The 15,122-nt window shown below is 38.9% G+C and overlaps 1 pseudogene; it reads left to right on the top strand.

Annotated features, from left to right (window-relative positions):
• The first annotated feature begins 11,506 nt into the window (after nt 1–11,506).
• Nucleotides 11,507–12,419, top strand: LOC119572547 (annotated as a pseudogene).
• The last annotated feature ends 2,703 nt before the right edge of the window (nt 12,420–15,122 follow it).

Raw genomic sequence — 15,122 nt, 5'->3', positions numbered from 1 at the left:
CGAGCAGGCGCACCATCCTCGGCGAGATGCAGGAAAGGGAAAGGGCAGAGGAACAGTTCTGCCAACTTTTGAGGTGCTACAGAGCAATCTTGCATCTGTGAAATGGAAACTCAGCAGTACACCAAAAAGGCCTGCAACACCCTAAAGAGTGAACTGATGGAGGAGGTGCAGACTCTGAAGGGCGAGGTTCGGACCTGAGGGAGGAAGTGAAGCGGAAAGGCGGCGTCATGAGGTAGAACGTTGCAAGCAGAAAAGGCAACGAGGTTCTGGCAACAGATCCCAAAGAGTGTCAGGTTTACGGGGCGTCTGCCTGGGGTCCGTGGCAGGAAACCCCGGCCTCGCAGCGTCGTGCCGGAGCCAGTGGTCGCTGCAGAAGGCTGGGGACCCTTCGGAACCGCTCCCTTGGAAAAGGGTGCGGCAAACTCGGACCCGTCAACCCGCCTCGTTGCTTCCTTCACCCCCGTCCTCCCCCCCGGGCGTGTTATTTCACGGCACGCGTTCTCCAACCCGCAGCCCCTCGGCCTCCAGACATTCTGTGAAGCGAAAAGCTAGCTGAGTACGACGGGAAGGGGGCCTGGGGGGCATATGTCGCCCAATTTGAAATGCTGATATCTGCCCAGGGCTGGAGCCAGGAAGAGAAGCCCTGCAGCTGGTAGCAGCGCTAAAGGGCCCCGCGTGGAAGTGTTGGGCATCTGCCGGCATCCCAACATGCCTCTTACACCACGTGGCGGAGGCTTAAAACGCCGTTTCGGGCACCACCACCAGGCCGGGGTATATCGGGCCCACTTAAAGAAGCGGACTCGTGAGCGTGGCGAACACTGTCCCAGCTGGCGCGGGAAATGTGGAGCGCTTGGTAAGGAGGTCGTACCCTGCGGCTGCGGAAGAGATGATCGTGGTCTTGGCCCGTGATTTCTTTTTTTGACGCTTTACAGGACCGCAGCTGCAAATCTACGTCAAGCAGGCACCCCTGAGGACCTCAGGTGGCGCTGGCGGGGGCCTTGGAGTTCGGGGCCCCTTCCTGAGGCAACGAGTGGCCTAGGGCCAGCTGCTCAGCCCCCCCATGACCTCCGGGGCCCGGGAAAGGCAAAAGTGGAGAAAATAGCATTGGGGAAGGGTGGGCCCGAGACTTTCCAAGGTTTGTGTTGGGGCTGCGGAGGGTAGGGCACAGACGTAGTCAGTGTCAGAGGAGCGGATAACACGTCCCTCTCAACCGGAGGATTCTGATGCCTTCCAGCAGTGCTGCAAGGACTGTGCAGGTATGGTCACCATCCGCGCATGTCCTTAAGGCTAAGGAATGGTACGGGCGGAAAAGGCTGGAGAAGGGGCCGAAACCCAGCCGTCCTCGGTTTCCCGGGGCCCCGACTTGGGTAAGCTGCCGTCGAACCAGCACGATGCAGGGGGAGGGCTCAATAGATGGAAGCCATGCCGCCTGACAGGGGACACTGGGGCTGAGAAGACCCTAGTGCGGCCTGATATGTTGGCCACTAAGCGACTTCTAGATGCACCACAGAGACTGGTGGGGTGTCACGGGGCATTGTGTGCAGCTCAAAGGGCCAGTGGAGGCTCGTATTGGTGCGGCAGCTCGGTGCAGCGGCTGCCGGTGTATTGGCCGATCTGGACGAGCACTGCTTGCTGGGGCCCTTTACTACCTGACTCAGAGTAAGGCGTGGGGTCGACCTTGGACGGAAGCTGGTGAGGGTGCACGGTGAAGATGTGCCCTTGCTTCCCGAGGTTGGCTGTGCAGAGGTAGGTACGGCTGAGCGACTGCACCTTGCCCCCAGGACGAGTCTAGAAAACCCGGGGTCGACTGTCAAGAGTGATACTGGAGTAGAGGACCTCGTGGAGGCCCATTCAAAACCTGCAGCTGGCTGTGGCGTAGCGGGTTGGGCGGAGCCTTGTTGGACCAGGGGAGGGGTTAGTTACAGTGTTGGTAGCTAACTTCTCCAATAAAGACTGAAGGTGCCAGCTGGTGCAAAGCTGGGCACTTGTGAGGGAAATGGAGCATCCAAAGAGACGTTCGGGGAGCGAGGAGTTGGTTGGTGTGGGGCCGTTGCCCGACTTCCTCGGGACTTGCCGTGGCGTTACCATGGGGCCCGAAGTTACTCCTGGGGCCATGGGGAAAAGAAGATGACGTTAGCCCCGTTTGCGGCGATGAGGACCGTGGGAGACGCTGAACCGAGATGAGGACGAGCATTTGGACGGTGAGGGCGATGCAGCAGACGTCAAAGGTGACCCATGAGCCAGGTCTTGGACAGAGATACCCCTCTGGGTGCCACGCCAAACTACCCATCGCCCACACCTCCTCCAGAGCGACCCACGAGAGCGAAGAAAACCCCGCTGGATGGAAAGATTTTTGTGTTTTTTGAGAAACTGAATTTATTTAAATTTCTGTATTTGTTCAGGTTTTGATATGTCAGAGCAGACGGTCGTCTGCTTGATGGGGGGGATAGTGCTACGCCAGTGGTTTTTTTTCTCTGTGCGAAACGTGTGTTAACATGAAAAGGATGACCTGGGCATGTGTTAACATGAAAGGGGCCTGGCAAACATGACGCAGCTGGCTGTGAGCGGAGGAGCGGAGGAACAAGCCGAGAGACGCGGTTGGGTGCTGCTCCTGTGAAGACTCGTGTGTGCCTTTGACCTGAGTAAAAACCCGGTGTTGCCCTGTTATAGCTGTATTGTGCTGTGTGACATGCTGGTTTCCCCCTGTATTGTGCCTATAAAAAGTGTACGGGTAAATAACTTGTGTAAATAAAGGAAGACTGTTTATTTTTTGTTTACTTCGTGCCCTGCCTCGCCACTTGGCGTTTTTCCCCTCCTGGGGTTCTGGGATGCTGTTGGTGTTCGGTGCCTCTTGGAGCTGTTCAGTGTTCACGACCCTGTGGATAGCACGCCGTCTGCCAAGCCTGCCTTGTGTTGGTGGCAGAGAGACGAGGCGGTCCGGCGTAACATTATTATTATTTTCATATTGTCATTATCATTATATTATTATCATGATCATTGTTATTTTCTTATTTTCATTATTATTGTCATTATCGTTATGATTATTTTCATTATCACTGTTATTATCAAAATATTGTTATTATTATTATTATTGTTATCATTATCAAATTTTTATTGTTATTGTTGTTTTTTACTATTATTATCATAATAATGATATTAATATTTTTTTATTATTATTATTAGCATTATTATTGTTGTTATTATTTAGTTATTATTATTTCATTATCTCATTTTTTTTATTATGTCATTATCATTATCATCATCATTATTGTTGTCATTATTACCCTTTTTTTATTATTTTTATCTTTTTTATCATACTTATTATTATTATCATTATTTGGGTCATAATAATAATAATATTATTATCATTATCATTATTGGGTTTCCATTATTATTATTGTTATTATTATCATTATTTTTTTTACATTATTATTATTTTCGTGATTATCATAATTAAAGTCCCCTTTTATCATTGTTATCATTATTATGGTTATTATTATCGTTATCATGATTGTTTATTATCATAATAACTTTTAACATTACTATCATTATCAATATTATTATTACTATTGTCATTATCATTACATTGTTGCTGCTGTCATCTTTATTGTTATTATCCTTGTAATTTTTATTATTAGTATAACACCATTAATATTTTCTATTATTATATCATTATCATTATTGTTGTTTATTTTATCATCATTAGTGTTATTATTGATTTGTTATTATCAACAACTATTATCATCATTGGTTACCAAGATTAATATCATTATCAACATTATTATGATAATAAAAAATAAAATATTTTTATAACTACTATGATTATTATCATAATTATTTTCTATCAAAATTATAAGCATTATTTTCATTATTATTATTAATATTATTATTATTGTTATCAACATTATTATTATTTTCATGTAGACCGTAAATTTCCGCTGACAAAAACGGGCTTACGACACTAAAGCTGTCTTGCTTGGGTTGCTTGAGATTTGCGAAGTTCTGGATCGCCGGGCCTTTCACTTATGGCCCGGCCTGTGTCAGCTTTTTTATGGGTGTCTCATTTGGTGGTCTGACACTCGGTGCTTACCGTGGCTGTCGCTAATTATTTTCTCCCGGGCGGTCGCGGCAGCACCTCCCCTATTCTAAGAATCCGATTTTATTTTTGAATTATATTAATTATCACCACTGTTTTACGATATTTAAAAATAAGAAAAAGGATTATATACAAGTTCTTTAGTTATCAACACCTTAAAATTATAAATAAAACGATGGAGAACTACCGAAATCGGTTGAAAATGCGCTTCCCATCATAGTTTTTCTTCGTCTTTCGACATCGGTTTCGGACGTCACACTTCTTTAAATATTTTGAATATGTCACATTTTGTTAATTGACATTAATTACATTTAAACGGATACATGAGTTTACGCCCTTTATATTCAATTATACGCACTCTAGAAGTAAACTGATTATGTAGAACATAATATAATTTCCGTAATATTTTTTAGACCATACAAACACATTCGTGCACAAAACATGAGTCTGTCTGAGATTCTTATCTCATTCGTCATGGAATACTCCTAGAGGCCCGAATATGTCCAAGGCTAAAGCATAAATGATATAATAAAAACAATAATGCTTATTGTTACGTGTGCATGAAATTGAATGTGTTAACCAAAAGCGCAGGCATACGAAAGATCAACTCGAGTTGCGCTCTTTATAGTCATGGCCTTATTAATATGAAAGGATTTTCACTACGAAAGCTGTATAGATTTTCAAGATAAATATTTTGTTGCAAGAGCATGACGATCCATTGAAATGCAGGCTCATCAGCGAGGTGGCGGAATTTATATATGACTCCGCTCCATAAATAGGGGCGGAGTCATAGGAAAGTTTTTAGCACGACAGCTTTTGACGGCGAAAATAAGGCCTGTTGTTAATAATATCATAATTGTTATTACTATTATTATTATTGTTATCATTATTATTATCAACATTGTTAACATTATCGTCATCATGATTATTGTTGTTTTATCAATTTTATTACCATTACTTTCTTAATTCTTTGCATAAATTGCATAGAAACTGTACACATCGTTTTATTTAAATTGCTCACACATTCCAGAGTATCATTCTTTATGATATCGATAATTCTCAGAAATAAAATGGAAAATGGTGTTTACTGTTCGCCATCTGTGGCCAGCGTGGCTACCTATGAATATTCAAGTAAACTACAAGTTTATTTGGTAAGAAAAGACTAGCATTGTTGTACACTTACACTTGGAGATCAGAAGACTTCCTGATCAGACCACCACAAACCCTGAATACCTCAAGATCTTCAGCTGCATGTGTTGGGTATACTCTACATATTACTGAAATTTTAACTATCTAAACCTGTAGATGTAGGCAGAAAAGAGTGTAAAAATGTTTATGGTTTGAAGCCAAGAGTTCTGTTGCTTTCAAAACTATGAGTTGACTGTACTTTGCAAAAGCAATAATTTGGAAAAATACGATACACTACGGTCAAAGCGTCTGAGAAACGTCTGCAAGGGGGCGAAGAATAATTGCCTCGGAAGAGATTCCTGTGCCATGCAACAGTGGTTCTCATCCGTTTACAGTGCTGACACACTAAGAATAGGTCCTCGTCTTCTCCGACACACTATTTCTCCAGTATACTGATACAATGTTTAAGCATGTCTTGGTATGTTTTCTTAAAAATGTACAGATTGTTGTAAATAACTGAATAAAGATACTTGTGCCTGACGGACTGGCAAATAAACTGTATACTCGTATTATTAGCTAGGACGGTTGACAGCACGCCCTCAATGATCTTTTCATCATTACTTTTCCTCACTTTGACATTAAAGCATATTTTCATATGCCGAATCATGTTTTCAACCTGAAACTAGCAACTTTTCTCAATGTTTCCGCCTAAAAAAAAAAAAAAAGTAAAAGACAAAATATTCCGTGACGCGTTTGTGCGTTGCGACTCACAAGTTAAGGAACCACCGATTAGAATGACGATGTCATTGTCTTGGCTCCGACCAGCGTGTCCGCGTCATGTCCCAAAAAAGAGCTTGACAGGGATACTTGCGATGCATTGGAAAAAAAAATGCAAATCCCACTCCCTGTGTTTTTCCCTAAAGAACAACTGGTTCCGAGCAAGGGTAAATGATGTGCGAACTACTTTTCTATCTTTTTTAAGATGGAGAGTTTCTACAATGCTGAGAGCAGAACGAAGTTGTCTGTGGGTAGTGAAATGAAAGGTATCCTAATTATCCTAGTTTAACAAAAAGCAAGACAAACCCACCAAGACGTAGGGAATATCACAGGGAATGGTTAAAGGGTTTAAAGGGTTTTTAAAACAAGATAAATGTGCTAGACATCTAAGGTCATGTAGCACTATAGTTAATGTTAGGGAAGGGTGGTTGAGTTTGAGATTAATTGTCTAAGCTGGGCAAAGGGATTGGTGGTAAAAGGGGTTGGGTCGGGTGGGGTAAGGATTTTAGTTAGATGAGAATATGTATGGTTTGGGGAAAGAGAATAGGTTTGTTAAAGCAGAAAGTGTGGATTCTGTAAGGATGTCTGATAGGTTGGGAGGTGGGTGAAGGGAGGATAGGTGGGGGAGAGCAGAGTACGGGTTGTTTTCAAAACGTGGGCACGACAGTAGGATATGTGGGTTTTAAGGGAACATTACATAAGGAACATACGGGGTGGATCAAATTGTGACATCAGATGGGAGTGTGTTAGACGGGGTGGCAATGCGTGAGCGGGCGAGAGCGGTCTCCCACGTCTGTTCCGATGAAATGGAGCTAAACCAGGAGGAGAATTGATAGTTTACAGAAAGTAATTTTTATGGCGGAGGCTTGACCAAAGATTGCCATCGATTTACAAGAAGTCTTAACGTGGGGGTAATAATCCGGGGCTGGATACTTGAGAAGCGTGGACAAATATATTCACAGGCAAACTTCAACAGTACAGGACGTTTCTGATGTTTTAGCGCGCACCATAAATTACAGTAACGTACTTCAAATAATAAACCTCAAATCTTCTGTTTCTATGCATCACTTTTAAGATTTTATGAATAAGCTTTTTTTTCATTCCATATATTTAATTGACGAGTTATATGGTAAAATCCGACTCGTAGTTTGTAAATCATATCACGGATATGCAAGCGCAAAAGATTTACTGTGTATCAGAATATCACTTTCATGCGAATAAAATTATATGCTACCAATGACCTTAGATTTTTGTTTTATTTTTTTGTTACACCCACGCTGTACATCGACTTTTTTTTTCCCCAAAGGGTACAATCATCCCAATGTGGACTCGGGCTGGTATGCCACTGTCAGGGTTTGGAACACTGTATTTTTTAAAGTTTATTTCTTTCTGGTAATCCTACTCAAAAAAATTTTTAATGGGTTTTATCGGGACTGATGGAGTCATACTTAAACATGACGTCAGGGGCTCGTGGTTTTAGAAAGAACAAATAAATGATCCATCCAAAAATATGGTTGCACATTTGCTTATTTTTTCACATATTCCTCTACATCATTTGATACTTAAATTGGGAGGGCTGCAGTATATCTTGCTAAATTTTCCTTCTACCTTCCGAGCAGGCCCGGTCTTGAAACCCAAATTTCTACAGTCAAAAGATGTCCCGAACAGTCATTGATAGAAAAGAAAAATCCCGACGTGTTTAGATTTTTTTTCCCCGCGCGCGCACACACACACACACACACACATACCACACACACACACACACAGAAAACACACACATACACATGCATGCCACACACACGCCCACCACACACACACACCACACAACACACACCACACACACACACACACACACACACACACACACACACCCCACACAAAACACACACACACACACACACACACACACACACCCCCACACACACACACACACACACACACACACACACACACAAAAACACAAATTATCAATCAAAAGAAGAGGGCATTCGTGTATTTTTACAAAAACTCATTACAGCCCTCATAAAACCTAGTTTTGAGTGTGGTGGTGGTATGGAGTTCACACTTAAAAGATCATATAGATAAAATAAAAGAGTTCAAAGAGCAGCCACAAGATGGGCACCTACTCTAGGAATATGAGCTATTGAAAAAGTCTACATAAAATAGGTCTTACTACTGTGGGAAAAAAGAAGAAAAGAGGGGACATGATAATGATATTTAACTGTATTTCAGAAAGGTGAAGTTAAACAAAGATGACTTTATAATTTTGAACACGAGAAGATGACAGGACACAGCAAATTGAAAGTAAAAAGAAGAGAGAAAGATGTCAGAAGTTCAGTTTCCCAAATACAACTATTGAACATGGAACAATCTTCAAATATGTTATGTGTGCCAAAAATGTTATCAACTTAAAAAGTTATATGATAATTTAAATATAGCAGATGGGAACATCTGGGCTCAACTCTTCTCCCATATTGAAACAATTTGGTAAGAACAACTAGATAAGAACTGTTAAATTTCTGATTAACTTTGCACTGATATTGCAAATCTTTAGTCCACAGTCCATACCTCTAGTCAATGCTGCTTCCCATTGCCCGTGGTTGAAGCTCAATGAGGGATTTAAAGTCAGACACAATTTGTATATCATGAACATTATTTCAAAACCATCCTATTATAACCAACAAAATTTATACAATTTAGCTATTCAATACATGCTTCAGAACTCTCTGTACAAAGGCCTTGTCCAAGACCACTTTAAATATACAAGTAATCTGTCCACACAGACTGAGTAGGCAATGACTTGTAATAAACAATTTTTGTAGATATTTCTATAAGCAATATTAACATATGCTATTAGTAAAACTCATAAATTTCAAGCTTTGCTGATATATATATACATACTTCACTGCATTTAGCTGTGGTTCAATATACAATGTAATTACACTACTTTGTTACTAGCACACATGAAGCCACTAGTAACAGCTTTAATGTATACAAAATGTGACCATGCAAGTTTAGCTTTACATCTTTACATGAATACTAACCCACCTGTCACTCTATATTTATACAAACAAATAACCAACAAAATAATAATTTTTAAAACAACAATATTATCTGTGGTAAACATATCCACTTTTAAGTTGAACTCTGCATATATAAATGCTGTGATTCCAGCTATTCTTCTAAGTATGTGGATACTGTTTTCCTTACAACAAAAAAGTATTCCAGACCTCAATGTTTCTGATTCCTCTAGTATATAAAAATATACATATCATAGTTTCTTGAAAAACAATATGTATATTTACATTGTGTATGAATGTGCTATTTTCTCCTCCTTATCTATACCCCAGAAGTTAAATACCAAGACCATTGAGAGATATAAAATTAAAATTGTGTAATATAATCCAATTATTTTCTTTTTTCTTTTCTCAGTTTCCTGAAACCTGTAAAAAATCTTAACAAGACAGAGGAAATTTTATATAAAAAAAATTAATGACACCATATTCTAAAACCCTAAATTGTTAAGGAATCCTTAGACAAATGAAAAAAACACTGGTGGAAAAAAAAATATATAAATTAGATATTAACCTGGTAGTACACCCTCACCTAACAATGTTGACTGACAGAGTAATCTGCAGAGTCATAAAGAGCGCATACGTTACTGTAATGTGGAAATAAATAAGAATCTAATATTGATGCCATCAAGCCATTCTTCATCATCATCATAATCAGAGAAGAATAATTGCCAAATTACTAAAAGCACCAACAAATATACCCAAGCAGCACTTTACTACTCCCTCCACATTAGCTCCCATGCTACTATCTGGAAGGAATTCCCAGTATCAGGTGGTATTCATAACAACATCTCTCCTGCTGCCTGAGTCTACCATAGCTGGCAGGAAGTCACACTCTTTAATAGATCCTCGGGTTCCCCTCCTCGAACTCCAACTTTGGTTTTCCCGCTACACGGCCCCAACATATCTATCTTTTGGTTTTGCCTTGGGGCCCTGCAATTGTGCTGCATGAAAAGGGGCCCCCTCCCAATACCACCCCAAATTTTTGGGGGAAAGCCTGGGTTACACAATTTTTGCCTTTTTTCGTCTAGCACTAGCACCTTCTCTCCCCAGGCTATCACCAAAAATCTGTGGGTAAAAACAAATGACATTATCATTACACTTTGTTGAAACCCATATTTTTTATATCCTTATTTAAATTTTAAAACATAAAAAAGAAACTTATATTAATTACACAATAAAATTTGGGTGCTAGCACAAAACACACACACGTACCAACACAACACAACACACACACACACCCCCCACACACACACCAACCACACACACAACCACACACACACAACACCCAACACAACAAAACACACACACACCCCACACCTGCACAATAAAAAACCTATCTACTTTCACTTACCCGGGGTTGTCTCAGTATGAATTTTTTCAAATTTTCCCCTGCCATATTATATATCCTTTGGGAAATTTCATAGTCTTTGGGGCCAAAAATTACGTCCCCTTTTTGGGATGAGGGTTTGATTTGGTTTGGCCTCTCCACTCAACAGAAATGATGATGGCGAAAGTCTCCATGATTTTTTTTTGGGCTTTCGACCTTAATCAGGGCCACACATTTAAACATTAAGGGCCCCGAACAACAAAAACTTTAAATGATTTACGAAAAGTACAGGCAAAAATTTTGTTCTTGTTTTCTTTTTTATTTACTATGAAATTGTATTATATAATTTTTTTATTTATGTACTAGCACACACAAACCATATACACTCAACACACCATAAACACACACACACACACACACACACACCACACACACAACCCCCAAAAACCCCAAACACCCACACACCCAACACAACACACACACCCACACCACACCCCCCATAACCCTATATACATCGGCATATATATATATATATATAATATATTATATATATTTTTATATAATTTTTATATATATATTAAAATATATATTATATATAATTATATTAATATTTATGCTTTATATAAATTTCTTATATATTGCATATATAATTATATATATATATATATATATAATATGCATATATATATAATATATATATTATTATCATATAATATATATATATAAATTTTAAATATATAAAATATATATTATTATATATATATATATATTTATTCCGCATGTAAAGGTTTTGTGCTGTGTGTGTGGTGTGTGTGTGTGTGGTGTGTGTGTGTGTGTGTGTGTGTGTGTGGGGTGTTTGTTGGTGGGTTGGTTTGGTGGTTTTTATTTTTGTTTTCTGTATGTGTATATGTTTTTTGTGTGTGCTAGTAAAAATGAAAAATTATACATAAAATTTAAAAGAAAATAAACAAAAACAGAACTAAATTTTGCCTGTACTTTTTCTGTAAACTCATTTTAAAAGTAATTTGTTTCTTTTCCGGGGCCCGTAATTTTTTCAAATGTAGTTGGCATGATTAAAGTTTCCAAAACAAAACAAAAATCATGAGACGTTCACCCATCATCATTTCTTTGAGCTGGAAAAGGGCCAAACCCAAAACTCGAAGCCTCATACCAAAAGGGGACGTAATTTTTTGTGCCCCAAGACTATGCTCAATTCCAAGGTTCAATTGGGGAGACAATTGTAAAAATTTATACTGAACAAGGCCCGGTAAATAAAGTAGAGTAGAGTTGTTTTTATGCAGGTGTGGTGGTGTGGGTGTGTTGTGTTGTGTGTGGGGGTGGTGTGTGTGGTGGTTTTGTGTGTGTGTTTGTGTGTGTGTGTGTGGTGTTTGTGTGTGTGGTGTTGTGTGTTACGTGTGTGTGCTTTTTGCTAGCACTCCAAATTCCTATCTGTGTTAATTAATATATAGTTTCTTGTTTATGTGTTATGCAATTAATAAGGTATATAAGAAATATAGGTCACACGATTAGTGTAACTGATAATGTCATTTGATTTTATCACAGATCTTTGGTGATATCCCTTGGGAGAGAAAGGTGCTAGTGCTAGACTGAAAGAAGGCAAAATTGTGTCAAGCCAGGCTTTCCCCCCAGAACATGTGGTGGATACTTTAGGAGCTGGTGACACCTTCATTGCAGCTACTATATTGCATTGCCCAAGGACACAAACCAGAAGATAGCATACTGTTTGGGTGCCGTGTAGCAGGAACCAAGTTGGAGTTCGAGGATGGGAACCCCTGAGGCATCTATTCAAGAGCTGTGACTTCCTGCCAGCTATGGTAGACTCAGGCAGCAGGAGAGATGTTGTTATGAATACCACCTGATACTGGGAATTCTTCCAGATAGTAGCATGGGAGCTAATGTGGAGGGAGTAGTATGTGCTGCTTGGGTATATTTGTTGGTGCTTTTAGTAATTTGGCAATTATTCTTCTCTGATTATGATGATGATGAGAATGGCTTTGATGGCATCAATATTTAGATTCTTATTTATTTCCACATTACAGTAACGTATGCGCTCTTATGACTCTGCAGATTACTCTGTCATCAACATTTGTTAGTGAGGGTGTACTACCAGGTTAATATCTATTTATATATTTTTTTTTCCACCAGTGTTTTTTTCATTTGTCTAAGGATTCCTCTAACAATTTAGGGTTTTAGAATATGGTGTCATTAATTTTCTTTTATATAAAATTTCCTCTGTCTTGTTAAGATTTTTTACAGGTTTCAGGAAACTGAGAAAAGAAAAAAGAAAATAATTGGATTATATTACACAATTATAATTTTATATCTCTCTAATGGTCTTGGTATTTAACTTCTGGGTATAAGTAAGGAGGAGAAAATAGCACATTCATACACAATGTAAATATACATATTGTTTCTTCAAGAAACTATGATATGTATATTTTTATATACTAGAGGAATCAGAAACATCTGAGGTCTGGAATACTTTTTTGTTGTAAGGAAACACAGTATCCACATACTTAGAAGAATAGCTGGAATCACAGCATTTATATATGCAGAGTTCAACTTAAAAGTGGATATGTTGACCACAGAAATATTGTTGTTTTAAAAATTATTATTTTGTTGGTTATTTGTTTGTATAATATAGAGTGACAGGTGGGTTAGTATTCATGTAAAGATGTAAAGCTAACTTGCATGGTCACATTTTGTATTACATAAAGCTGTTACTAGTGCTTCATGTGTGCTAGTAACAAAGTAGTGTAATTACATTGTATATTGAACCACAGCTAAATGCAGTGAAGTATGTATATATATATCAGCAAAGCTTGAAATTTATGAGTTTTACTAATAGCATATGTTAATATTGCTTATAGAATTATCTACAAAAATTGTTTATTACAAGTCATTGCCTACCTCAGTCTGTGTGGACAGATTACTTTGTATATTAAAAGTGGTCTTGGACAAGGCCTTTGTACAGAGAGTTCTGAAGCATGTATTGAATAGCTAAATTGTATAAATTTTGTTGGTTATAATAGGATGGTTTTGAATAATGTTCATGATATACAAATTTGTGTCTGACTTTAAATCCCTCATTGAGCTTCAACCACGGCAATGGAGCAGCATTGACTAGAGGTATGGACTGTGGACTAAAGATTTGCAATATCAGTGCAAAGTTAATCAGAAATTTTAACAGTTCTTATCTAGTTGTTCTTACCAAATTGTTTCAATATGGGAGAGAGTTGAGCCCAGATGTTCCCATCTGCTATATTTAAATTATCAAATAACTTTTTAAATTGATTGACATTTTTGGCACACATAACATTATTTTGAAGATTGTTCCATGTTCCAATAGTTGTATTTGGGAAACTGACTTCTTGACATCTTTCTCTCTTCTTTTTACTTTCAACTTTTTGCTGTGTCCTGTCATCCTTCTCGTGTTCAAAATTATAAAGTCATCTTTGTTTAACTTCACCCTTTCTGAAATACAGTTAAATATCATTATCATGTCAACTCTTTTTCTTCTTTCTTCCACAGTAGTAAGACCTATTTTATGTAGACTTTCTTCATAGCTCATATCTCCTAGAGTAGGTGCCCATCTTGTGGCTGCTCTTTGAACTCTTTCTAGTTTATCTATATGCTCTTTTAAGTGTGGACTCCATACCACCACCACACTCAAAACTAGGTTTTATGATGGCTGTAATGAGTCTTCGTCCACATACACGAATGCCCTCTTCATGTTGATTGATAATTTGGTGTGTTGTTGTGTGTGTGTGTTTGTTGTGTGTGTGTGTGTGTGTGTGTGTGTGTGTGTGTGTGTGTGTGTGTGTGTGTGTTGTGTGTGTTGTGTGTGTGTGTGGTGTGTGTTGTGTGTGTGTGTGTGTGTGTGTGTGTGTGTGTGTGTGTGGTGTGTGTGTGTGTGTGTGTGTGTGTGTGTGTGTGTGTGGCGCGCGCGCGGAAAAAATCTAACACGTCTGGACTTTTCTCTTCTATCAAGACTGTTCAGACATCTTTTGACTGTAAAATTTGGTCAAGACACGGCCTGCTCGGAAGGTAGAAGGAAATTTTAGCAAGATATACTGCAGCCCTACATTAAGTATCAATGATGTAGAGGAATATGTGAAAAAATTAAGCAAATGTGCAACCATATTGTTGGATGGATCATTATTTTGGTCTTTCTAAAACCACGAGACCCTGACGTCATGTTTAAGTATGACTCCATCAGTACGGATAAAACCATTAAGATTTTTTGATGTAGGATTATCCGAAAGAAAAATAACTTTGAAAATACAGTGTTCCAAACCCTGACAGTGGGCATACCAGCCCGAGTCCACATTGGATGATTGTATCCTTGGGGAGAAAAAAGTCGATGTACAGCGTGGGGTGTACAGAAAATAAAACTAAAATCCTAAGGTTCATTTGGTAGCATATAATTTTATTCGCATGAAAGTGATATTCTGATACACAGTAAATCTATTGCGCTTGCATATCCGTGATATGATTTACAAACTCGAGTCGGTATTTTACCATATAACTCGTCAATTAAATTATATGGAATGAATAAAAAGCTTATTTCATAAATCTTCAAGTGATGCATAGAAACAGAAGATTTGAGGTTTATTTATTTGAAGTACGTTACTGTATTTATGGTGCGCCGCTAAAACATCAGAAACGTCCTGTACTGTTGAATGTTTGCCTGTGA

Source organism: Penaeus monodon, chromosome 4, assembly GCF_015228065.2.
Source record: "Penaeus monodon isolate SGIC_2016 chromosome 4, NSTDA_Pmon_1, whole genome shotgun sequence".
In the NCBI taxonomy this organism is placed as follows: Eukaryota; Metazoa; Arthropoda; class Malacostraca; order Decapoda; family Penaeidae; genus Penaeus; species Penaeus monodon.
Note: the sequence above shows the minus strand (reverse complement) of the source record. Positions and strands in the feature narration are given on the sequence as shown.